The sequence below is a fragment of the Pelobates fuscus genome, chromosome 3, assembly GCF_036172605.1.
Source record: "Pelobates fuscus isolate aPelFus1 chromosome 3, aPelFus1.pri, whole genome shotgun sequence".
Taxonomy (NCBI): Eukaryota; Metazoa; Chordata; class Amphibia; order Anura; family Pelobatidae; genus Pelobates; species Pelobates fuscus.
Window position 1 is genome coordinate 116,120,663 of NC_086319.1, and position 26,907 is coordinate 116,147,569.

Here is a 26,907-nt window from a genome sequence, read left to right on the forward strand (position 1 = left end):
CAACCTCTCCTTGCATTTCCTCTCTCTAAGGCTGTGGTAGTTTCCCATAAGGTCAACTAAGCCATCAAAACCTCTACCCCATAGGTACATGGGGTAAGTTTGCTCTATAACTCTGATATTTATGAACTACTTACATAAAATCTATCACCAAATCTTGATGCTTACAACTTAAAAAATGTATTGTGTTCACCACTTTATAACTCACTTTATAACTGTGTCCAAATGGTTTCCCACCTTGATTATTAAGTAACCATCTGCTTGTCAGACTGAAAAGTGCCCAGATTGCCCCTCTACAGTCCGTAGAGACACATTTCCCTTATGCCCAAGAATTCTCACATGACACCTCTCTGTCAGCCCCTAAATTGGCTTTTTGTATCAAAGTTCTTCTGCTTACTTACAATGCTCTCCATAACTGTACCCCGGCTTACATTTCCTCTCGCACACGCATCCCTCAGTCTGCAGGACTAGTGATGTCCCGAACGGTTCGCTGGCGAATAGATCCTGGCGAACATAGCATGTTCACGTTCACCGTGGACGGCGAACATATGCGATGTTCGGTCCGCCCCCTATTCATCATCACTGAGTAAACTTTTACCCTGTACCTCACAGTCAGCAGACACATTCCAGCCAATCAGCAGCAGACCCCCCTCCCAGACCCTCCCACCTCCTAGACAGCATACAATTTAGATTAATTCTGAAGCTGCATTCATTTTTTTTATTTATTTTTTATTATTTTTTTGTGTGTTTGTGTTTATTATACATTATCCTCCATAGCCAGTAATCTGTGTTTATTATACATTATCCCCCATAGCCAGTAACCTGTGTTTATCATACATTATCCCCCCATAGCCAGTAACCTGTGTTTATTATACATTATCCCCCATAGCCAGTAACCTGTGTTTATTATACATTATCCTCCCATAGCCAGTAATTATACATTATCCTCCCATAGCCAGTAACCTGTGTTTATTATACATTATCCCCCCATAGCCAGTAGCCAGTGCTTATTATACATTATCTTCCCCATAGCCAGTAAACTGTGTTTATTATACATTATCCCCCCACAACCAGTAACCTGTGTTTATTATACATTATTCCCCCGCAACCATTAACCTGTGATTATTATACATTATCCCCCATAGCCAGTAACCTGTGTTTATTATACTATATCCTCCCATAGCCAGTAACCTGTGTTTATTATACATTATCCCTCCATAACCAGTAACCTGTGTTTATTATACATTATTGCCCCATAGCCAGTAACCTGTGTTTATTATACATTACCCCCCCCCCCCCATAGCCAGTAACCTAAAGATTACTTAGTATTAGTAAATAATATCCCCCTACTCACGATACCGCGAGTAGGGGCATGTCTAGTAAGCAGTGAGCAGCCTGTGGCTGCTCACTGTAAAAGAACAAACATAATAACCCCCCCCCCCCCCTTGAGCGGCTGGTGGGGGCACCATAAATAATAATAAGGGGGGGGGACCAACTTTCCTCCCCCCTGGCCCCCACCCCTGAGCGGTGGGTGGGGGCCCTAAATAAAGATATGGGGGGGACCTACTTTCCTCCCCCCGGCCCCCACCCCTGAGCAGTGGGTGGGGGCCCTAGATAAGAATGGTGGGGGGGACCTACCGTCCTCCCCCCCTACCCCCACCACTGAGCAGTGGGTGGGGGCCCTAAAATAACAATAAGGGGGGGACCTATTGTCCTCCCCCCTGGCCCACACCACTGAGCGGTAGGTGGGGACCCTAAATAAAGAGAGTGGGGACCTATTGTTCTCCCCCGGCCCCCACCCCTGAGCAGTGTGTGGGGGCCCTAGATAAGAATGGTGGGGGGGGAACCTACCGTCCTCCTCCCTGGTCTCCACCCCTGAGCGTTGGGTGGGGGCCCTAAAAAAACAATAAGGGGGACACCTACTGTCCCCCCCGGCCCCCACCCCTGAGCGGTGGGTGGGGGCCCAAAAAAACAATAAGGGGGGGGCCTACTGTCCTCCCCCCCGGCCCACACCCCTGAGCGGTGGGTGGGGGCCCTAGATAAGAATGGTGGGGGGGACTATCCTCCCACCCTGCCCCCACCCCTGAGCGTTGGGTGGGGGCCCTAAAAAAACAATAAGGGCGGGGACCTACTGCCCCCCCCCGGCCCCCACCCCTGAGCGGCGGATGGGGGCCCTGAATGAAAATCCTCCCCCAATCAAGGTGACTAGGGGTCCCAAGCCCCTAGTCAACCCCCCACCCAAATCAAATTATCCCCTACCTACCCCCCTCACCCTAAAAATAGTGAGGGGGGAATAAAATAACTAACCTGTAAAAAAAATTTGTACTTACCATTTGACGTCTTCTTTTTTCTAAAATCTTCATTTTTCAGTGCTCTGTGTCATTTTACACAGCGTGGGAAAATTCCAAAGAACTTTCCCACTCTGTGTAAAATGACACAGAGCACTGTGATTGGATGGCTTGAAATCCATCCAATCACAGTGCTCTGTGTCATTTTACACAGCGTGGGAAAATTCCAAAGAACTTTCCCACGCTGTGTAAAATGACACAGAGCACTGTGATTGGATGGCTTGAAATCCATCCAATCACAGTGCTCTGTCATTTTACACAGCGTGGGAAAATTCCAAAGAACTTTCCCACGCTGTGTAAAATGACACAGAGCACTGTGATTGGATGGTTTTCAAGCCATCCAATCACAGTGCTCTGTGTATTTTACACAGCGTGGGAAAATTCCAAAGAACTTTCCCACGCTGTGTAAAATGACAAAGAGCACTCTGATTGGCTTAAACCCACCAATCAGAGTGTTCTTAGCCTAATTGCCGGGTGGGGCAAGGCTTTATAAGCCTTCCCCCACCCTGTGTAGATCAGTCTGTGCGGAGCCCTCCATGGGTGAAGATGGATTATTTTTTTTGCGCTTGGGTTTTTTATTTTATTTCGTCGGGTATGATGGCTTTTTATTTGGCCTTTTTTGGGACTGAATAATGACGATTTTAGAGAAAAGAAGACGTCAAATGGTAAGTTTAATTTTTTTTAAAGGTTAGTTATTTTATTCCCCCTTCACTATTTTTAGGGTGAGGGGGGTAGGCTCAGGGGTGGGGGCCGGTGGGGAAGACAGTAGGTCCCCCCCATCTTTATTTAGGGCCCCCACCTACCGCTCAGGGGTGGGGGCCGGGGGGACAGTAGGTCCCCCCTTATTGTTTTTTAGGGCCCCCACCTACCGCTCAGGGGTGGGGGCCGGGGGGAGGATGGTAGGCGCCCCCTATCTTTATTTAGGGCCCCCACCCACTGCTCAGGGGTGGGGGCCGGGGGGAGGACAGTAGGTCCCCCCATCTTTATTTAGGGCCCCCACACACCGCTCAGGGGTGGGGGCCGGGGGGAGGACAGTAGGTCTCCCCCTATCTTTATTTAGAGTCCCCACCCACCACTCAGGGGTGGGGGCCGGGGGGGAGGACGGTAGGTCCCCCCCACCATTCTTATCTAGGGCCCTCACCCACCGCTCAGGGGTGGGGGCCGGGGTGGAGGACAGTAGGCCCCCCACCCTTATTGTTATTTAGTACGCCCCCCCCCCTTATTTTACGTGCTTTAAAGCACGTTTTTCCAAACAATTTAGGAATGTTAGGTGATTTATGCCCTTTATGGATTAAAACCAGACTCTGCATCAACTATGTAATTTTCCATGGGAGTTTTGCCATGGATCCCCCTCCAGCATGTCACAGTCCCGGTGTTAGTCCCCTTGAAACAACTTTTCCATCACTATTGTGGCCAGAAAAAGTCCCTGTGGGTTTTAGAATTCGCCTGCCTATTGAAGTCTATGGCGGTTCGCCAGGTTTGCCCGTTCGCGAACAATTGCGGAAGTTCGCGTTCGCCGTTCGCGAACCGAAAATGTTATGTTCGCGACATCACTATGCAGGACTTCTCCAGGGTTGCCACTCCTTATGTAATGCCCTCACATGGGACATTTGATACTGGAATATCTAAAGTCCATAAAAAAATCAATAAAACACACTTCTTTACTTAAATTAGGTTAGAATATTGTGATATGTAGATGACATGGCAATATTGAGCCAGTTGAGCCAGCTAATCTATTTTTTTAAGAGATTACTGTTTCCAGATCTGTTTTATGTTTGTAATATTTGACATCTTTGACTCTATTATTCTGACTTTATTTGCAATGTTATAATGTCTGCAGTAGTTTTGTAATATTGTGTTAAATTAAATTTATAAATGTATATTGCACTGTGTGTGAAAGATAATTTAAATGTAGCCCACCTAAGCCAGTTTCTTTTATTTTTCTCTTCTGTACCCACTCCCCTTGAACTTCTATATCCAATAAAAACTGGCAAATTAAAAAAATAAAAATCTTAACTCTCTTTCAATATAATTTAAATGGTTGACTGTAAACATTAATATTCTGCTACAGCAATATATTTACCAGGAGAATAAACATTATTTTTAAATGAATATATCATAAAGCGATTAAACTCTGCTTTTTAGAATGCCTTAAATTGTTTTACAGCAGAAACAATGTTAGCCAAATACAAAACAGGTATAAACATGCTGTTTCAAACATTCCTCATTTCCTGTGTAGATTGCATGTGCTGTAAATGATAAATTAGGTGATTACATTTGAACATATTTCAGGCCTGTGGACCATTAGCTATTTTACTTTGAAAGCATGTCACAGTTTTCAGTATACTGTACATAAGGGAATTAGGTCAATGCTATTAGAATACCTTGAAATGAGAAAGTACACAAAAAATCCATCATCTCTAAAATATAAAAACAGCAGTATACAGATTAATGAAAACGATGTCAACTTTATTAATCACCAGAATGATACCAAGTGTCAAATTGTGATTACACATTTTACTGTTTTTCTTTTCCACTTAAATTTCAATAATCCTCTTAACCAATCTTTCATAGCATAAACTCTCGCTATTTAAAGGACATTGTTGTCCTTTAAAGGGGGCATCAGGAGAGTCATCTTTCATAACTGCTGACAAGTTTGACTTTCCATGGTTACAATTCTCTTTCTTTCTTTCTTTCATTCATTCATTCAACTTCTATGCACATTCAGTTGTACGATACTGCTAATACGCTCTATTTCTACACTCAATCTTCAGAAATATTTTTATTGGTTTGATATTTAAAATAACATTAAATAATATGAAAGATAACATTCAAAATTGTGGTAGGTGAAATTTTTTTATTTTGTTTGTATTTGCTTTTGTATTACACAGCCATATTACCGTTCTGACACCCACCCACTGTGCTCCCTATCAAGGGTTCATAAGAGTGTGAGGGTTTAGAAAAATACACAAATTTTGCTTCAGCTTAAAGAAGCAAGGTGAATTGTTAGTGTAGGACTCACCTGAGTGGTTTTGCCCTTGGAGTGATTTGACCATTGGAGTGATACAAAAAAAAAAACACAAAAAAACACATCCGGTTATTGAAATGTACATAGGGATTTAGGATAGAGTGCACATACATTTTTTTTTAATATAATGTAATTATTTCTGGTCTGTTTGTCCACTGTAACAATTACCAGCATTGTTGTAATCTTCACAGGGAACATGGAAGTTGAGATTGTTACCAGTGCTTATATTCAAGAAGTGACTAGGTATAATGAGTAATTACCAAGTAGGATAATATAGATTAATGATTTATTCAGTCGAAAGGTAAAAATAATTGTTTACTATCCTTTAATAACAAATTATAAATTATATGCCATTAGAAATGTTATTTGATAAAGAACAATGCTTACTGAACACACCAGCATTGACTACTTGGTATAATTCATTGTCCCTTTAAAGAAGGGACATGTGGTTGGACCACTTACTTTTTTAGTACTATCATGAGAATGCTCGAAAGTACCTGCAGCTTGGGTGTGGTGAATCTCCTTACAGAATACTATGTACTGCATCTTGATTCTAGTTCTGTTTCTTTCATCGTGCCACAGAAGAAAGCTTCACAGTAAGACAGTGCACCTCTGACTCTTTTCCCTTTATTCTTTACCAATGTTTTTTTGGCTGGATATATGTAGTAGGATGTGGATACTTGTAGCACTAATAAGTATTCTGCTAGCAAATGCATCTCATGTTGACAACAAAAGCAACTCTGTTTTGAGGCATTGTAAAAGTAGTTCAGAGTACAGGATTTTGCTGGGGCCTACTCTTGTAAGATTGGACCACTTTACCACCACAATAAGGGTGTCTGCAGGAAGAAAGATTTTCTCTGATAAGCAGATCAAGAAATGCTGCAACTGCTCCAGCTGCTATGACAACACAACTGCTCTTGAAGTTACTTAATAAATAGCAAAGTTCTTTTTCAGCTCTCGTAAAATGACACCAGTGCATCGTAATTGCACTAGTACAAAATTCAAACATATTAAATCAGGTACAAACCTGATGGTCAAGGCCTAAATAAGACTGACTCTCATCACTCTACCATCTATATGTTTTGTACTATTCATATGTCCTGCTTTTTGTTTAGGTTTGTTTATGAATCTGTAAGACTTCTGTGTTTCTGACCCTGGTATTGTCATAATTACCCATTCCAGAGCTCCCCGATCCGGCAGCGGGTCAGATGCTGCACTATTTGTATATTTGTCTATTTGTGCAAAATCGCGCCGATGTCATAACGCCGTGACTCGAAGTGCCGAACCTATCGGTTCGCACGAACAGAAACACCAGAATTCGGCATTGAGCCGAATTCGGCGTTCGGTCGAATTCAGGTCTTTAGGCGCTCTACTGTGATGCAGACCAATGGTATTAGTTTTTTACTGACTTTGGCTTGTTTATCATTTCTCTGCTTTCTGTGTACTACGTTTGACCTAGCTTTCTTCGTGACTACTTTATACATTAAATCTGACCATTCTAAGGCCCAGTAATATGTTATACCTCTCATTTAGCAGTTTAGGGTCTATGTGTTTTGGGTTCTCCTGCTCTAGGCGTGACAGGTATGTTCTGGGCATCTACACTGTACTGCCCATCATGACAATTTGGCTAACTGAAATATATGTTATAATTTCTGAAACTCTGACTAAGGCCCATTCCTGATATTAGCCACCTTTTAAGATGTGTGTATATTTCCAATAATCACATTTGAGAAACAGTCTCATATTGTGTGTTCCCCTTTGATATTCTTGAATATTGAGCTCTATCATGGTCTAAGAAGGCCATGGTTAGCCAGAAAATGAAAATATTGTGAGATAAAAATGCTTTCATGACAGAATGTGTCTTGTCCTCTAAAACCTTATATCCCCTGACCATGGCAGTTTAATTTTATATGCTTACAATTGTATAAATGCAAATGGATACATTTTCATAGATTTAAAGTCTAGTTGCAGACATACATCAGACACATCCTGCTTCACTAAGTATAAATGACCTGAAACCCAACTGAAAATTCAGAAATTGTAATTTTAAACTCTGAATTCATGAAGCTTCTAATCCTACACTGACCAACAGCTATGTGCCTTCCCAAATTGAGACCTTGGAGTGCTTTTGACTGAAGGGCTAAGTATTTGATATATATTCTACCTGGCAATTGTATTTGTTAAACTTAATTATGTAATAAGTGATCAAATAACCAGTTGCATTTCTAGAGGGTGATAGCAGAGGAAATATATTCTGTGATATATTGTAGTCTAATTATGACATCTGGAGAGTTTTAATTTGAATAAGGGGCCATCCAATAAAACATTCAAGCATTGCTTTAATATTTCCTTGATGTTCATACTCTGCATTAAATTTAGTAACACACAATGGATCCTCATTTTTTATCTCCACATCTAGGTTGCACTTTAATTGCTCAAGTTAAAAATTATTTAGACATTGTTGTGATATAAAAAACTAGTAGTTAAGCTTGGGAAAACATGTTTTGCCTTGAGACACCTTCATGTCTTAGTTGATAGAATAGCAAACTAAAATAAAAGCTTATTTGCTTCTGGTATTAACCAGCATGGTTGATATTGTTTCAAACTTTCAAAATAAAGAAGTATTAAAATATATAGTTATTAAAGATCAAATAAAATAATCATTTTAGCTTAATCAAAAAAAATAGAATTTCAAAATGTCCAGTTTCAATGGCATAAGGATATCTTTACAACTCATTGACTAACATTCATTTTTCATATATTTTAACATATGCAACATAAAAATCTTTTATTGTTGTCCATTAAAATCTGATGTTCTAGCAATAAAGTTTAGTAAGACATATTTAAAAAAAAATTGGGGGGGCATAATCGCAAGCAAGGGCTATTGTGTGGAAATCTCTGTAACAACGGCTATCAACATGTCATTAGTTATTAAAGAATAACGCTCTACAGCAATTAAATCTTAAATGATGGGTAAAAAAAACAACAACAAAGGCACAGCAAAGGGTACTTATAGAGATTAGATTATAAAAAAATGTTAATTATCAAACCTTGTATCAATCTTTCAAGATTTGTTTCTTTCTGGAAATGTACCAACTTAATTATATACTACCATTTCGTCAAAGTAGAGAACAGGGTATGCCAGTGGATGTCATATACTTGAATTTTGCCAATTAATTTTATATGTTGGCACACAGTAGGTTGCAATATATTAAACGTTAGAGCACAGCTAATGAAATATGTTCAGGTTGGATAAAAATGGAAAGTGGAATGTTTTGACCTTCTTTCATAGGGTTCACTTCTTATCTACTGCAATCTGAGCAGACTATTCAATTGTGAAAATATATTTTGACAAAATGGAGAATGACCAAAGAATAGTGGATAAGATTCAACAAAAATAAATGCAATCTTACATATTTATTGATGAGAAATAAACATGCAACATATATAAATTCTAAATGTGAGTTATGTAGATAAGGATATCATTATAAGAGGACTTGAGAATAATTGTAGACAACTGGCTTGAAAGAAAGAGAGAAGTTTTCTGTTGGAAGTTATACAACTAACAATGAACAGTAATAGTGAAACTGTATTAAAATATGTGGTCTTACTTGTGAATTAAACATTTTTGAGACCGGTAATAATAATTAGGGTTCCTATATTTGTATTTATTTGTATTTTATTTATTAATTAGCGCAGAGCCAGATCAATTGATCTCCATGCTGACTCAGAGATGGTTCCCACACATAGAGTGTCAGGGTTTCAGGGCCTAGGCCTGGACCCTATGCAGTCACACATGCAGCCTTATGGGTGAGCCAGCTGTCTGGAGTCCATTAAATTAAATATTTAGTTCCCTACCCAATCCCCTTTATTTTGCTCCAATCATGGGACTTAGAAGATGTTCAGTCTTCTAGGACCCATTAACATATAAGGTCCAATATAGGCCCAGGATGCCTAGTCTCCTTAGACTTTTATCAATTATGGCTAAAGAAAGGCAAAGGACATGACCAGTCTCATGAGCTCAAATAGTTAAATTATGTTTACCCATCCTGCCCCTGCCACTATGGCTGGCTAGGGGTCCCCAAGCATATACCCATTCTTACAAATATGTACCTACTAAGCTATTTACACTAATACGTTTCCAATGAACCTACAGTTATTAAAAATAAAACTGTAAAAATATTTTTATACTGCACCAAGTTGTCTTTCTTTAAAATCCTTTTTTGCCACAAAAAAAGGGGAATATACTGGACAGGTTTCATGAGAGGTGAGACTTGGATGTCAAAGTACTGTGGTTGGTTGGCCTCCAGTCAGGATTACTAGTTGATCCAGCATGCCGAACTATATTACACCTAGGACTAAAAGGTAACGTCTTACCAGGCCAGAAAATAGTCAGAATAGTTGCCGAGGTCAGACACACAGAATGAGACACAACGATGTCTCAGAATGTCCCAGAATACATGGAAGTCAAAATGAAGACAAAGTCAATAACCAGAAATGAACGCTCAGGAACACACTAAGGGGAACCATGACAAGGCAATGATGGAAGGCAAGAAAGGAGCATAAATAATTCTGCTTTAAATCCGATTGGCCATACCCGGCCTATGACCCCAGAATGTGCGTGCTCGTCCTTTGCGTGACGTCACACACACCTTGACATCATCAAAGTTTGAGGCTTTGTTCCAGACCTTTGCAAAGGTTGGAACCAGCCTTATACATGAAGTTCACCAGCATAGAATCAAACTCCGGAATGTGTGTACCTTCTGACGAACATTGGGACATGAGCACTTGGTCAGTAATTTGTTGCTGACATCTGTATCCATAGGGTGGCTAGGCAAATACCTCAGGAACTCCGTGATATGGGTAGTGAGTTCTCACTCAATGGAACAAGGATGTTGCACCAATCTCAGGTCAAAGAAGGGTCTGCCCATGAATTATCATTATTTACAATGATACCGATGTAGAAAAGTATGATGTTGAGAGGTTTATCTCTCTCCATGCTTACATGGAAGGTCAACCACAAGCAAGGACTTTGCGACAGAATATGACCTCGATAGTGACTCTTAATATAACTATGGCAAAAGTATGTTATAATATGACATGTAACCCTGACCTTATTCTCAAATGTAGTCAGTTGAAGCTTAATTTTACAGAAAATTAACATTATGACAATCAGACTACTTTATTTTGGAAGGTTAGGAATGACTCCATATGTACTCATGTAAAAAATCAGATGTCCTGTAATTCCATTGTAAGGCAGCCCAGTCATCTAAAACATGTCCGCTTACCCAGTAGTTGGGCCTTTTCCTGTGGCAATATAACATATTCCTATATACTTGGTAACATTACTGGAGGACCCTGAGCCCTCCCACGCTTAACTATGACTATGTTTAACAAATCAGACCTGATCCTAGGCCAAGACCCGCCAAAAAGGCTTGGTATAAATAGGGGAAATACCCAGGATTCCCTCTCCCCAGACTGTGACTCCAGTGTCTGCCTATTATCTAAATCTGAATATGTAGCTCTAGCCTTTTCCCTTGTTGGGGTTCCTACCTTGTTTAACGCAATAATAGAACTATTAATGCATTGGCCTGTTCTCTAGCAAAGGGTCTGAATGCCACCTCTCAAGCATTAGAAGAACTCCTAATGGATACCCAGGCAAATAAGAAAGCAATCCTTGAAAATAAAGCAGCCATTGACTACCTATTAATGAAACATGAGTTGGAATGTGAGGCTGTCAAAGATATGTGCTGATTTTATCTGCCTGATCATGGAACTATGATCCATGAACATATACAGAACTTACACGATCTAGTGAGGGATATCAAACAAGACACGAGGTTCTTTGAGAATTGGGACTGGACTTTTGGGCTGGGTACATGGTTAAGTTTACTTGTTAAGAAAATATTATATTTCCTTCTTATTGCTGTATTTGTTCTCCTGTTAATCTTTCTTACTTTCGAGTTTTTCTCATGTCTCTTTTCTCACTTATGTATCTCAAAACTTCATGTTGGCGGAACCTTAACTTACATGCCAGTTTCCCCTACCTCTGACGCCTATACCCCTGTATAACAGTGTTATGGGCAAGTGAAAATATTGTATTTCTCAAACTGTGTACTTTGTCTTTAAGAGATTTTGTAAACTGACAAGGTGTTAGAAATGGAACATATTGTTTTCCATAACTGTTTCTTTTAGCAATAACCTCTTACTTACCTTCAGTGCATATTATGTTTACGCCATTCTGTTCCAGACGAATTACAATAACAATAATGCATAAACAAGCTTCAAGGCTATGCTACGACTCTTTCAGTACACAATATACTGTGGTAACCCTAAGTAGATAAAGATGTTCAGACTTTAAGATGCCATCTTGACCTAAGTCAGGAACATTTTCATGAGGTATATACCCTTTAGTTATGGCCTTGTATTTTTGCCAAGTTAAGGGAGGTCCTAAAATGAATAAACGTAAAAGAAGTAACTTTTTCATATATGAACTATGGTGACCCTAAAATGAACACACCTAAGGTATAAATAGGTGTACTTTTTTTTTAAAATTTGACATTTTTTATTTTGTAATGAGAACAAATAAAATGGGGTACAGAAAGAAGAGAGGAAGGGGATGGGGATGTTACACAATGATTACATCAGGTCAGTTCAGTATACAACATAACGAAGTGCAATATAATACATAGCAAGTGACATTATCTAGCGATTTACAGTAAGGGGTATCACAAATACATTCAATATTTTGTCTTTATCTAGGTAAGTTGTCATTACATGTCAACATTTCAACATTATTAAGTGCGTTGCGTGTTTGTCTCACTATTCCTCGTATTCTGTCACAGTATGTTATTCCCTTTCTGGCCTCGGGTCTGCCTAATGATGTAGGGTTTTAGGTAATGGTTTGTGTCCCTCTAAGGTAGCGGCTTATGGTAGCGATCTCTGTTATCATGGACTACGTTTTTGGTGGGTATAGGATTGCTAGCCACGGACTCCATGACTGTTCTATGTGTTTCGCCTTTGTGTGGGACTCAGCGGAGAGCAATTCATATCTATAGTATTGGTATATTTTGTCCAACAGTTCCTTACGCGATGGACAATACGTGGTTTTCCATTGTTGGGCTATAAGTGTTCTAGTTGCTAATATGACGTGAGAGGCTAGTGTCTTAGCCGCTTTGTTCCACAGTGGTGGGAAGAGCATCATAAGAGCTATCAGCGGTGTAAGGAGTGTAGGAGAACCCAGTGTGTTTCGTAATATGGATTGAGCCTGTAACCAAAGTGGTTTAATCAAGGTACATTCCCACCATATGTGGGTCATACTGCCTTTGTCTACTCCGCACCTCCAGCAAAGTGGATTTATCTCGGGGTAAATATGGTGTAGTCTTTGTGGTGTCAGGTACCATCTGTAAATTACCTTTTTGTGGGCTTCAACATGAGAGAAACAAGATGTGATCCCTTTGAGGGCGTTTAATGATTGGAGCCATTGGTCATTCGAGATATGTGGTATCCCCTCTTTTTCCCATTGGGTTACAAATGTGAAAGAGTGCGGTGGTCTGTCACCTACTAGAGTTTTGTAACATACGGATAAGGCTTTGGGTTTGGTCGGTGAGGAAATGCATCTATTGAAAATAATCATAGCTTGGGTCTCTCGGGGTGTTGGTAAAGAGTCCTTCACCGTTACTTTGCTGTTTATCAGACTCTTCAGTTGTAGGTATTTAAATATATACGATGCTGGTATGTTGTATTTCGTCTGTAGATCAGGGAAGGGTAGTATTTTTCCTTGGGAGCAGAGATCTCTGATATGGGTGATACCATGGGCAGTCCACGGTCTGAATGATAGGCCTGGAGTAACGCCTTCTAGCGCCCCCAACGGGGCATATGTACAGAATTTCCCTTTGTCAGACATTATATGTAGGACCTTGTCCCAAACTTTCATAGAAAGTTTAGTAGTAGAATATAGCCCTTCCTTCTGTTTTCTATATGGTAATGGAGACCACAGGGTGTGTAAGAGTTTGTGCGGAAGTGTTTTGTCGTGTTCCATATCAACCCACTGTAGAGTATGTTTAGGGGTGTGAAGGCGTATGGCGGCTTCTAGGAGGGCAGCTTCGTAATATGCAATCAGTTTTGGAAAGCCTAGTCCTCCGTCTCGTTGTGTAAGTTGCAGTAGGGATAGAGGTAATCTAGGTTTTGTTTTGTTCCAAATATACTTGGTTAGGATCGATTGGAGGTGTTTCAATATAGATGGTGGTATGTACAGTGGCAGCATTCTGAACAAGTATAATATTTTTGGCAATAGAACCATTTTAACAGAATTCACTCTGCCTAGCCACGATAAGTGGACGTGTTTCCATAATTGAAAGTGTGAGGTACATATGAGGTGCAACGTACCATAGTTGATGGACACCATTTGTGGGACATGTAACGCTAATTTCACGCCTAGGTACGTGATGTATTTATGTCTCCAGTCAAAGGTGAAGTTTTGGCGTAGCACGTTCGTTTGTGACGAAGATATGTGTAATGGTAGAGCTTGTGTCTTAGTACTATTAAGTTTATAGTATGATATACGGCCATATTCTTGTAATGTTTCCATAATTCGAGGTAAAGATATCTCTGGCAAACTAAGGGAGAGTAGAATATCATCGGCAAACATAGATAGCTTGTATTCATTTGTGTTGATATGTATGCCTGTGATGAGCGGATCTTGCCGGATTTTGTGCGCTAATGGCTCCAACGCTAGTATAAAGAGTAAAGGGGACAGAGGGCATCCTTGCCTGGTGCCATTCGTTAGTGTAAACGGGGTTGACCTGAATCCTGATTGATATACTCGGGCAGTGGGGTTTTTATATAGCGCCATGATGCCCTGTATGAGTTGTTGTGGGAAGCCAAATTTTATTAGTACTGACGTCATGTATGTCCAATTGAGCCTATCAAAGGCTTTTTCAGCATCTAAGGCCAACAGAAGGCTTTCAGTCCCTGTCGATTCGATGTGGGAAAGTATATTAATGATTTTCCTAGTGTTATCGGAGCCTTGTCTGCCTCTGATAAAGCCTGATTGATCGTTATGAACAATTTTTGGCAAAATGGGGTTTATCCTATTGGCTAGTAATTTGGCATATAGTTTGGTGTCGCAATTTAAGAGTGAAATTGGCCTGAAATTGGAACATTGGGTCGGGGGTTTTCCTGGTTTTGGCAATGTTGTAATATGGGCTTGGAGCATGTCAGCGGGCATATGTCCCGTTTGTAGACAGGTGTTAAAAAGAGAAGTCAAATGGGGCACTAATACCTCTTTGAAGGTATAGTAGTATAGGTTTGTGAACCCATCCGGTCCAGGTGATTTGTGTTTTGGTAATTTGTTTATGGTGTTTAATATTTCTTGCGCGGTGAATGGTCTAGTCATTTTCTGACAATCTTCCGAAGTAATGGAAGGTAGGTGCATCTCCTGTAGGAAGGAGTCTACCTCTGCCTGCGTAGGGGTATGGTTATTTGTATCGGTAGCCAAATTATATAGGCTGCTATAATATCTGCCAAACTCTTCTACCACATCTATCGGGTTAGTAAGCTTGTCTCCTTTTGTGTCATGGATGAATGCTATCTTAGAGGACATGGCCTTCGATTTGAGTTGAGCTGCTAATATCTTTCCCGCTTTGTTCCCTTCTTTAAAAAAATTATGTTTCACTTTCGTTAGTAGGTATGTGGTTTTAGCTTGATCAATGTCTTTCAGTTGAGATTGTAGTTGAAGTATTTGTTTCGTAATGTCATGTGAAGGTGATTGTTTGTTTATATGGGAGAGCTTCGTGAGTTCTGAGTGTATGTCTAGATAAGCTTTTGTGCGTTGTTTTTTATTAAAGCTGGCATGTTTGATAAGCTGACCTCGGATGACCGCTTTGTGGGCTTGCCACAATGTGTCTATTGTCGTTTCGGTGGTGTTATTTATAGAAAAATATCCTTCTAGCTCTTCAGTGATCTGAGATACCAATGTGTGGTCTGTAAGTAAGGAGTCATTGAGACGCCATGTTCGATTCCCGGTAGTAGGGTATTGTGTGGTTATGGACAATGTTATTGGAGCGTGGTCGGACCACTTGATAATGCCTATTTCTGCTTTGGCTACTAGTGGAGTTTGCGAGGTAGGGAGTAAGAAGCGGTCTATCCGTGAATAGGTATTATGTACTAAAGAGTGATGTGTGTAATCTTTCTCCAGCGGATGTAAATTCCTCCAAATGTCAGTGTAGTCATGAGATGTCAGTACGTTCTGTATGAGAGAGGTAGTGCGTGCTCGGCGTCGTGCCGTTGTGGGTTTAATGTTGGCTGATGAGGTGGTGTCCATTACAGTATCTACAATAAAGTTCGTATCACCCCCTATAATAATCTCGCCTAACCTGTGGGCTTTTGCAAGGTTACAGATATGATCTAGAAAGATATGTTGGTCATTATGTGGACCATATATATTAATTAGAGTATATTGGATATTATTGATGAGACATTGAAGGATTAAATAACGTCCCTTTTTATCACTTATTTTTTTTATAAAATGGAATGAGACTTCCTTGCTTATTAGGATCGTGACTCCCCTTTTTTTCTTTTTATAGGTACTGTGATAGCTAATCGGGAAGTTCGTGGATGTGAATTTGGGGTGTTGCGCCGTTTGGAAATGTGTTTCCTGAAAGAAAGCAATATGTGCTTTATGAGTTTTTGCTTCTAATAAGGCCATGCGTCTTTTATAAGGTGAATTGAGCCCCTTAACGTTTAACGATAATACGTTGAGTGACATAGGAGGGGGTATCCAGTGTCTATGTAAATTGCTGAACTCTTTAGGGGGTTATTTTGAGTATATAGACAATGGTGTATGGTGTAGTTAGACACTCCATCACAGCCATGAATCAATAGCACCTCATAATCATATCTTAAGGAGGAGTTCAGAGTATACCGATATTGGAACTTTGTGTAACAAGGGAAAACTTGGAGGGAGGATTGAATAGAAAACACAAAATTAACTATGTACAAAACAAAGGTCTCTACGGTGAGACCCGGGTGTATCACTTGAAATCGGGCACTTAAGCCCATGGGTGGGGTAGAGAATCCCAATCAAAATACGATAAACGCTATTGTTAGTTAGCTTGTTATATTACCTCAAGTCTGGTTCGGCTCTTTAAACGTGGGAAAACTTATTAGATGTCGAGCTATTATATGTTGCAGCACACCAGTGTGTGTACATGTATCGAGGGGTTGTGTATCGCCTGTCCTTGGTTAAACATGCTCTCTAGAGTATTGAATTACACAATGCTAGGTACAAATAATCATATACTTAATTTACACATTAGTAATTTACACATTGTTCAGGCAGTATATATCTATATAGTTATACATTATTTTGTGTGGGTTAAGTGGGTTCATTCTCAGACACCTATTAGTTTCATTGCGTCAGGTTGTGTGACATTAACTTCATATCAAATATATAGTAATTATACAGACAGATTACGCTGTACGGTCTACGGTAGTACATGACTAGGTTCAGAAGATTCCAACACTCTGTGTCGCATGTACGTCCACCATATGAGGCTGCCGGATATGAATAGTGGCGGGCATTACTAATATTTCTACAAGGCCAATCTAATTAATGGCTGGTCACATTTCGTCAGACAGCTTAATGGATGGGTCAAAGGTGTCTAGTTTAACGTTATAACTCTCAAGAGGCTATGTGTGACTAAATCATTGCAATAGGCTTATAAATTACCACTATGCTATTTTGTTGGTCTGGCTGTTATCAGCGAGATTTGTGGTACGCTAGACAGGAGTGCAAAAGCCATTTTCTATTATGCCCATATGATTGTTCTATTGGTTTTTATGCATTTCTAAAGATCTTATTGAGTATTACATCATACGCGGTGACTATATTCAAATATGTACAAAGAATGTTCTTTTTCGGTTTTTTTCTTTTTTTTTTTTTTTTTTTTTTTTGGTTTGAAAAGAAGAAAGAGCACTAACATGTGCTTATAAATGTTCGTCCATTTTGAGGAGGCGGTTATGCGCTTCCATAGACACCAAACAGGTGTACAGACAGGTTATTTAAACATATATTGATCATTATAGTCACTTATCTGCCGCTGCGGAGTGCCAGTCTGGAACAAGTTTCATTTGCGGTTTAGCAGATCCGTTTCCAGCTGGGGTGTCTTGTGTATCGGCCTCTATGGGGATTTCCCATTCCGACAGGGTACTTCTTCCATCTTCCAGATTCAGGATGTGCTTTTCAGTGCCATCCCGTTTGACAATTAGCCGAGCTGGGAACCCCCATTTATAGGGTATATCTGCGGCACGTAGAGCTCTGGTGATTGGCATGAATGTCTTCCGTGTTGCCAGCGTGGCTGCCGATAGATCTGTGAAGAGCTGGATTTTGCCAAAGGCCTCAGGTAAAAGCGGTTGTTTCCGTGATGCTTGCATAATGGCCTCTTTAGTGGTGTAATAATGAACCCTGGTGATGGTGTCTCTCGGTGTAGTTGCAGGGAGGTTCTTGGGCTTAGGCAGCCTGTGTGTTCTGTCAAGGATCAGAGCTTCTTCTGGGAGATCTGGAGCCAGGAAGTGGAACAGCGATTTAACATGAGTGTTTAAATCTTTAGCTGCGACCGCCTCAGGGATTCCGCGGATTCGAATATTATTTCTCCTGTCCCTGTCTTCGTGGTCAGCCAGTTTTGTGAGAATTGATTGAAGTTTCGCCTCCATGTTGTCATAGGCCGCTGCCACATGGTTATGTGCGGAGATGATCTCTTCCGTTTTGTTTTCAAGGTAATCAGTACGATCACCTAGGGCTTTGACGTCGTCCCTGATTTCTTTTGCCAGTTTGGCAAAATCTGCTTGGAGAGTTGTTTGAAGCTCTTTCAGCATTTTGGCAATGGAGGAGTCTGTTGCCGGGATATGTTTAGTGGAGATGGAGGTAATATCACTCCTATCCGAGCTCGAGGCCGGTGACAGGTTCCCTCCAGCGCCATCTTGGATGCGGCGTGGCGGCGAGCACATAGCCGAAATCTGCATGGAAGGTGTTTTTAGCTTTGCTTTTTTCGCCGATCGGTGAGCCATCTCCTCTGCAGTGTTTTCCGTTTGTATAGAGGTAGGATTGGAGCGGCAAATGGTTGCTAAATCTCTGCTATTCGCTGTTTAATGGGATTTTCATGCGGAGCTGATCACTCACACGACCATCTCCTCGAGCAGTCAGGCCACGCCCCAATAGGTGTACTTTTAAATGTTAAGGCACAGAGGAGAGACTTGGAGACAGACGCTGCTCCATCTTAAAATGACAGAGAGGCTGACATGATGACATGTTCAGGAGGGTGTGTTAATCTATTAATGATATTTGCAAGCATTTAGTTTAATCTTATAAACTCTGCTATAAGTTATTGTAATGGATATATGTCTATATTTATATTTTTATATAATAAATATCTGTATGGTTAGCCCTGCTAGGTTCTATGCTTTAAGACATTATAGTGGTAAAAAAGGGAAACAGCCACGGTTACAACAGAAGATACTCCTCTGATGACCTTTGGCTTGTCCTGTCTAAGGGAACAGTGGTGAAGAAATAACACAAGTCCCACAAGTGTGGCTAGCGCACCTGGATATACCTAAGACTGTTGGGTGAACCTTGGATCAAAAGAGGAGATTGTGAGGGAAAATATCTTGATTCCAATGTTCAGCGTAATTAAGGCCTACATCTGATGCTCTTTATATGTAATGAACTTTTTCTCTGTAAAGTGCTGTATGTGTCAGCATAAGTTGCATTATCTGTGTACTCTAGCCCTTACCGAAGCACTTATTGGAAACTGTACATTGTGTGACTGTTTGCTAAATAAGTTTATCTTGCGACCTTCCAATGTTATGAAATATGTAACCACATACTGTTTTGTAAACTAATTTTATATCTTATGAAATATGTAACCACATTTACGAATTTTATCTTTTGACTTTTCGATCTTTAACTACATAATGTATTTTTAAACCTTCAAGTTAAGCTGTAACAATATTGTGTATAAATGTGCCTACTTTTAACCACCTTATTTTTTAACCTTCAAGCTAAGCTGCAACAATATTGTGTATAAATGCACCCTACTTTGAATAAACAAGCATAAGTAATTCTGAACTCACAACCATCTGTGTCGTGTGTTTATTGCTTCTCCAAGTGCTTGTTGCCAATTTGGAATCCCCTGAATATAAGAGGTGACCAGCCTTTGATGGTCCATGACAGAGGAGACCCCACCTGAGTACCTAGTCTGGGGAGTTTAACCCCTTCAGGACGGAGTCAATAGTACACGTTCTGATCAAAACAAAATGTAAACTAAAACTGGAATTTAAACTAAGGAAAAAGAGGATCCCAAGAATTAGGGTAGATGGAAGGGAGAGCATGGGTCCTGCTTCCAAAGACCACTAATCGAGGGTGTGCCCATACAGGGGGGTATATAACTCACTAGAGTCCCATGGCTGAGTACATGAAGTACACGCAAAAAATAAAATAAAAAAGTCTTTATTAAGTTAAATTACTAAAAACCAAGAACTGGTAACCCAAGAAGGTACAAACAAACTGTGCATAAAAAAGGAAAAAAAGGGGGAGGGGGGAGGGGAAACAGGGGGTCTGTATGTAGGAAAAACGTGCTACACACACTAGGTCTCAATCGTAAATTAAGATAAATAAAGGTCACATAGGTATACCCTTCAGAGAAAATATACTAAATGTAAAGTATATTCTAGGGGGACCATACAGTAGCCAAAGGCTCAATAGGCAAAAAATAAGAGAATCAGCGGTGGGCTAGCAATGGTATGAACAGGTAGAGATATCTATATGCTTAACCAAGCTCCACTATGTTAGCACACCCCAATGGCGTGCCGCAGTCACTTCTGTAAGTCCTGGGATGGGCAGACCCGTAGTATGAGCTGCACTCCTAGTAAAGGTAACGGTGGTAGTGTATATATTAACTGGGGACAGCAAACAGCCAGTGGGTGCCCTCTGCTAGGAGATATATAAATTGCGGTAGAGCTAAAAAAAGCAGTAGAGAAAATAAGAACAGCTGTAGAGGTGCCTCTAGATAACCCCCATATAGTAATGCGTATAGGAAGACAGGCTCCACTTGTTTAAAGCTACAGGGCCCCTCTTCAGTTAGAGTGTGAGGGGTAGATAACCTAAACTCCTATCTGTATCAAATATTCAGAGCGCTCGGTAGCCCTATCAAAAGAGATAATGAGTTCCAGGTTATTACAATAGGAGGTGTAGGTAGAGGATTTCCTAGAAGACTAAATCCTAGGAGGTAGGTAGATAAAGCAAAGCTATACTAGTGCTGTTCGGCATACAAGCCGGGCAGAGTCCAGCCCTAAATCTAGTAACCGCTATAGATCAACATTACCATTGCTAGCCCACCGCTGATTCTCTTATTTTTTGCCTATTGAGCCTTTGGCTACTGTATGGTCCCCCTAGAATATACTTTACATTTAGTATATTTTCTCTGAAGGGTATACCTATGTGACCTTTATTTATCTTAATTTACGATTGAGACCTAGTGTGTGTAGCACGTTTTTCCTACATACAGACCCCCTGTTTCCCCTCCCCCCTCCCCCTTTTTTTCCTTTTTTATGCACAGTTTGTTTGTACCTTCTTGGGTTACCAGTTCTTGGTTTTTAGTAATTTAACTTAATAAAGACTTTTTTATTTTATTTTTTGGGTGTACTTCATGTACTCAGCCATGGGACTCTAGTGAGTTATATACCCCCCTGTATGGGCACACCCTCGATTAGTGGTCTTTGGAAGCAGGACCCATGCTCTCCCTTCCATCTACCCTAATTCTTGGGATCCTCTTTTTCCTTAGTTTATATTGTTCTGGGTTATGCCCATGTATGGTGCCCATTTAGTCCGCTGGACTCCAGAGCTAGTTCGTTCTAACTCTGTAGTCGTTTTCTTTCTTATATTTATAAAACTGGAATTTGCGCTGTATGTCTGTTCACCCGTAATTCACCTCTTTCATATTAAGTGCGCCCACACTTATTATATATCATTTTGTTTAGGAGAAACATGGCTTTAACTTCTCATGAACTATTCATATATGAAACACAACTTATTATGAATAAAATAAAAAAAAACTGTGAGAAATGTAAATGTTTTAAAAAATATTTGCAGTTCCGCCTCACGTTTTAGCTGTAAATGTCATAATACTCTTAGCTTTTACTGCAAAAAAAGCACATATTTGGATTCAGCAAAGTCTCACGAGTACAACAGTAACCCCCAGTAACAGTTTTTACGGCATTTTGGAAAGGGTTAAAGGGTCCACTATAGCACATACCATTTTTTACTTTTTTTATATTGAAATTTGCCAGATTAGTAATGTTACCTTTGAGACTGTGTGGTAGCCCAAGAATGAGATTTACCCCCATGATGGCATACCATTTGCACAAGTAGACTACCCAAGGTATTGCAAGTGGCATATGTCCATTCTTTTGTAGTAGCCACTTAGTCACAAACACTGGCCAAAGTTAGCATTCATATTTGTTTTTGTGTGGAAAAAAGCAAAAAAAAATAATATTTGGCCAGTGACTAAATGGCTCCTAAAAATGACTGGACATACCCCATTTGCAATACCTTGGGTTGTCTACTGTTGCAAATGGTATGCCACAATGGGGGTAATTCTTTTTCCTGGGCTACCATAAGGTCTCAAGGCAAGATAACCAATCTGGCAAATTTCAATGTGAAAAAAAATGAAATGCAAGCCTTATATTTGACTCTCTAACTTTCCAAAACACCAATAAAACAGTACATGGGGGTACTGTTATACTTGGGAGACTTCACTGAACGCAATAATAAGTTTTTAAAAACAGTAAAACATATTACAACAATAATATTGTCAGTAAAAGTGCTGTTCGTGTGTGAAAAAATGCAAAAAATTTCACTTTTACTAAAAATATAATTGTTGTAATACAATTTACCATTTTGAAACACTAATATTTGTGTTCAGAAAAGTCTCCTGAGTAAAACAGTACCCACCATGTACAGGTTGTATGGTGTCTTGGAAAGTTACAGGGTTAAATATAGTGCTTGCAATTCAAATTCTGTGCACTTTCTGCCTGGGTTGTCAGATGTGTCAATCAAATTTTAATTAATTAAATCACATAATTATGTTAAAATATTACTTAAATATACACGTAGAATTTTAATATATATATATATGTATTTAAAGTCTACGTGTACACTTATGTAGTTATTTATGTAATTACATATATTTATCTGTGTATATATTTGCGGTTATTTGTATTTTATATAAAGATAGCTATATATAGAATGTCATTCTAAGTGTATTTTGTTACCAATATATATATACAGAATGAAATTACATATGTATATATAATTTATTTAAATTTTTTAAAAATATTTTATTTATTTATTTTATTATTTTATTTATTTATTATTGTAATTATACGTGTGTGGCGAAACCAACTTCGCCACTGTGAACTGGAGAAGCCTGGTTTCCCGCCTGCTGCCTTTGGACTATGGACCAGACTTTATGGGAATGTGATAACCCAGATAGCTATACCATGGAGCCTATTCATACAATGAAAGACTATGGGAAAGACTTTAGCTCCATGGAAATTGTACTGTGTGAATAGGATCTGCGCGCTATTCAGTAGTTTTGTGCGCTCAGATCCCAGCTATCTGGGGATATGTGAAATGTCTGTGTGTTATGTGTAAAAGGTGAATTTATGTATTTTAAAGTGTTTTACTGTCTTTGTATCCCCATGTGCTCAATGGAGTCTGTCTCTGTGCTGGGAGGTAATTGGATTACTTCTCCAGCACAGAGAAGGAAGCTGGAAAGCTAGGGGTTTTAAAAGATACTTTACTAACTTTTGAACCCCTGGTCTGATCCATGCCATTTTTTAATATGTTGTTCCCTTGAATGGATTGATTGTGGATATGTAATTTTGTGTGAATGTGATGTATGGTTTTGAAGTTGTAAATATTGTGTAAAAAGTATATTTTAAACTGTATGAATAATGGGATTATGTGTCACACTAAGGGAAGGGGATGTGTGGGAGGTAACATCTATGTCATTGGTTATTTTATGCCTCCCCCTGGGTGTGGCCTGTAAGTGTACAATTGTAATAAAAGCTAGGCTGGATGGGCCAGTCCAGAGTTCCTGTTTAACCCTCAAAATGAAGTGTCGTCTCGTTCTTGGGGGGAATTGGATTGTAAGCTGACTGCCAGGAGTGTAAGCGGATTGTATGCTTTTCTTGTTCAGCTGTTCCAGTTCGGAGTGTTATCTTGTATCCAGTTAGGGAGTTTGGTGTTCTGCAGTAGCTGTGCCTGTCTCTCAAAAAGGGGATTATCGCCTAAACTGGGTTTTATCCTCTTGTAAGTGAAACGGTCCGTTGCAACGTGTATATATAAATATAAAATAAATATAGATGTATTATATAAAATATATATCTTATATATGTAACATCATTCGAAGTGTATTTTAATACTAATATATGTACTTATATTAACATTAAAATACACTATGTATGATGTTATATATATATATATAAATATATACACACACACACGTGTAGTGGCACTCACCCTTTCAATGAATAAGTAAAAAACTGCCTTGGTGTAATCCCACGCTGGATATGTAAAGCAAGAAGGAAAGAGATGCACTCTCAGGTCTTTATAGAAAAAACTTGATATTATTTAATTACAGGTAACATACATCTGATCGACGTTTCAACCTCTTCAGGTCTTCCTCAAGATCAGTATACAAACACATAAAACACAAATATATAGGCAACATAGGAGGAGTTACTCACCAAACCAACAGTGTACACCGGTTTCCATTAGTCCGAACCTGGAAGTGCAAGTGGAGCGTCATGTGACGCGTGACACGTGAAGTATGGGCGTGGCCATTACTATGACGTGGTTGCTAGGAAACGGGTAAACTAAACCAAGCAAGTATGTAGTGAACGTGGAACAGCTTGGATTAGGCAGAGAATTATCTGTGCAATAAAGTGAAAGGGCATAACGCCCTGTGGAGTATACAGGAATATAATACCTACCAAATAGCATGGTATACACGCAATAAAGTGATCACCACTAATAGTGAGGATTCAAAGGTCCATTTCTATGAAAAAAGAGACTATATTGATACTTCTTGCTTTATATATATATATATATATATATATATATATATATATATATATATAATTTATTTGAAAACATGTTTAATTTTTTTTTTAACTTAATGGGGTAGATAAAGCACTAAAAAAAGTGAGAGTAAGTTGCGTGGGCCTGACTGCAATGTTGACTGGATGCTTAGCATGCTAGCTCCTTCAAATCTCTAAGCCTTTAGACTTGTTCCAGTTGGTAAAAGTCAATTTATAAGCTGGGGTATTATATAGCAGACCAAGCTGGAACTAAATTGGAGCCTTCTCATCGGATATTGACTATTTTGAAGCAGTTCTTGACAGTGCAGCCTAGTCCAGAGTGCCAATGTGGGCAGGGAGGCGGCCGATCCCTTGTTCTACAGCAATCCAGTCTGCCTGAGTTCCTGCAACGCAGCCCATTCTTGCCGCATTTTGGACTGGATGGGTTATTCTGGTCCACTCTGGGGCATTACTATACTCAGCATTCTCTGGCTACTATCTCAGCTCAGTGAGCAAGCACGGCAGAAAACTGCCAAGATGGCTGCCAAATCCCAGTTGCAGTCCTCACAGTCAGGAGAAGCAGAGTGTGTTTGGGAGACAGCCTTCAGTCGGGCCTGAGTGAAACTAGAGCAGCAAGCCCAGTGGGTAAGTGGCAGCCACAGCCTGAAGTGATTCCAATTCTCAAGAATTCACATGAGCCGGAAGAGGCATGTTGGGCTTGACCGGAGGCTTCGTACGGCACATAGAGGTCAGCACCATTATCTCTTATGGGGATGTCTCCAGCACAATATAAGGTCTCCTTCTACTCTGTGATGGCAGCTATTAATCTTATTGGATCCCGAGGGAGAGGCCCCTTCGGTTACCTCTATCAGCGGAGCTGGAATACAGGAGTTCTGGGCAGGCCAAAGGGTGTCTTTCTGGTACTAGGAGTCGGCTGACAAATGGACACATTTGCATTAGGAGTCAGAGTAGAGGAAATCTACTTATGTACACATCTGACATTATGATGTTTATATCCTATGTAGCTCTTTTAGATGCTCCAGTGGATATATTTGTTCTTTTAAGCTTTATATGTCTTATTTTAATTAATCTGCAACAATGTTGAAGCCTAGCCTAGTCCATAGTTTTGTTCCAAGGTGATTTAAGCTATTTATCGGATGCTTAGTACATGTATCTACTGTCTATTACCTTCTATAGACTACTGTTCATTTCATTTTCTTCATTTATTTTAAATAGAGGCAAGTCTAATATTTGTGACTAGCATCCAACAAATGTAATTCTGATTGCCACTCTTGTTTTATATATATATTTTAAAATAAGTGCAGTTATTCCTGTAACTTGCCTTACTTATGCTGTTGGGGCATAGCGAGTCTGCCTGTTCTTTGCATGCACATAAAAAATAAAGAATAAAAAACAAAAACAAAAAAAAAAGTGAGTTGAAGCTAAGGCAACAAAACTCTAACAACAAGGAAACCCTCAAAGCCCAAATAACAACATAAACAATCCAAGGAGAATCTGGTTGTGCCTAACAAAGAATGGAACTAAAATACTAACAAGCAACACACTTGGGCTGTAAATGTCCACTTAGTTGGTTGTATCTTGATTTTGTTTAGTTGTCAATGTTCCTCAGATGTATCAAATAGGGAGAGAGAAAAAACAAGAAAAAATACCAATGGTACTGTATTTCAAATAAAATTTAAATGTAGTAGGAGATAAAAAAAAAATCACTTTGTTATGGTCAAAATGTCTCAGTCATATGGGATATGTAGCAAGAATAAACAGACAAAAATAGGCCTCTAGTAGGGTAAATAGCACAAGAGCATACTAAAAAACAAATTCAAAAGTGTGGAGCTTCCAATCAGTTCAAGGACAGCAACATGTAGAGGTATATTCACCACTTTAGTAATTTAGCTGTCAGTGTAGCAGTATGCATATGCAGAACAATCAAAGTATAGAGGAGAAATGGGTAGGCATAAGGTGTCATGGGCAATATGTAATGAGAAAACATAAAATCCCAATAGTGTAGTACTTCCAACAAAAAACAAACTTGCAACTATAGATCTAAAAGAAACCAATATATAGTGTTACAATCCCTGCTCAAGGAAGTCGTACGTCAGATTTCCTAAATCTAGACCATCGGTGGTATATATAATGTAAACACAGGGAAAATAATATAGTGCTCTCTGCTTGTTTATAAATACCAGTTAGTAAGATAAACCTATTTATGATTTTTTGGAGCAACTTATTTGTTCTAAGGCAACAGCATAAGTGGTTTTATCACCTTAGATGTATGTAGCCAGATGCAGATGGTATGATAATAGAGTGACTCCAAAATAACAAGCAGACCCAAGCTAATCTCACACTAAAATTAGCGACCCAGGTTGTTATTTTTAC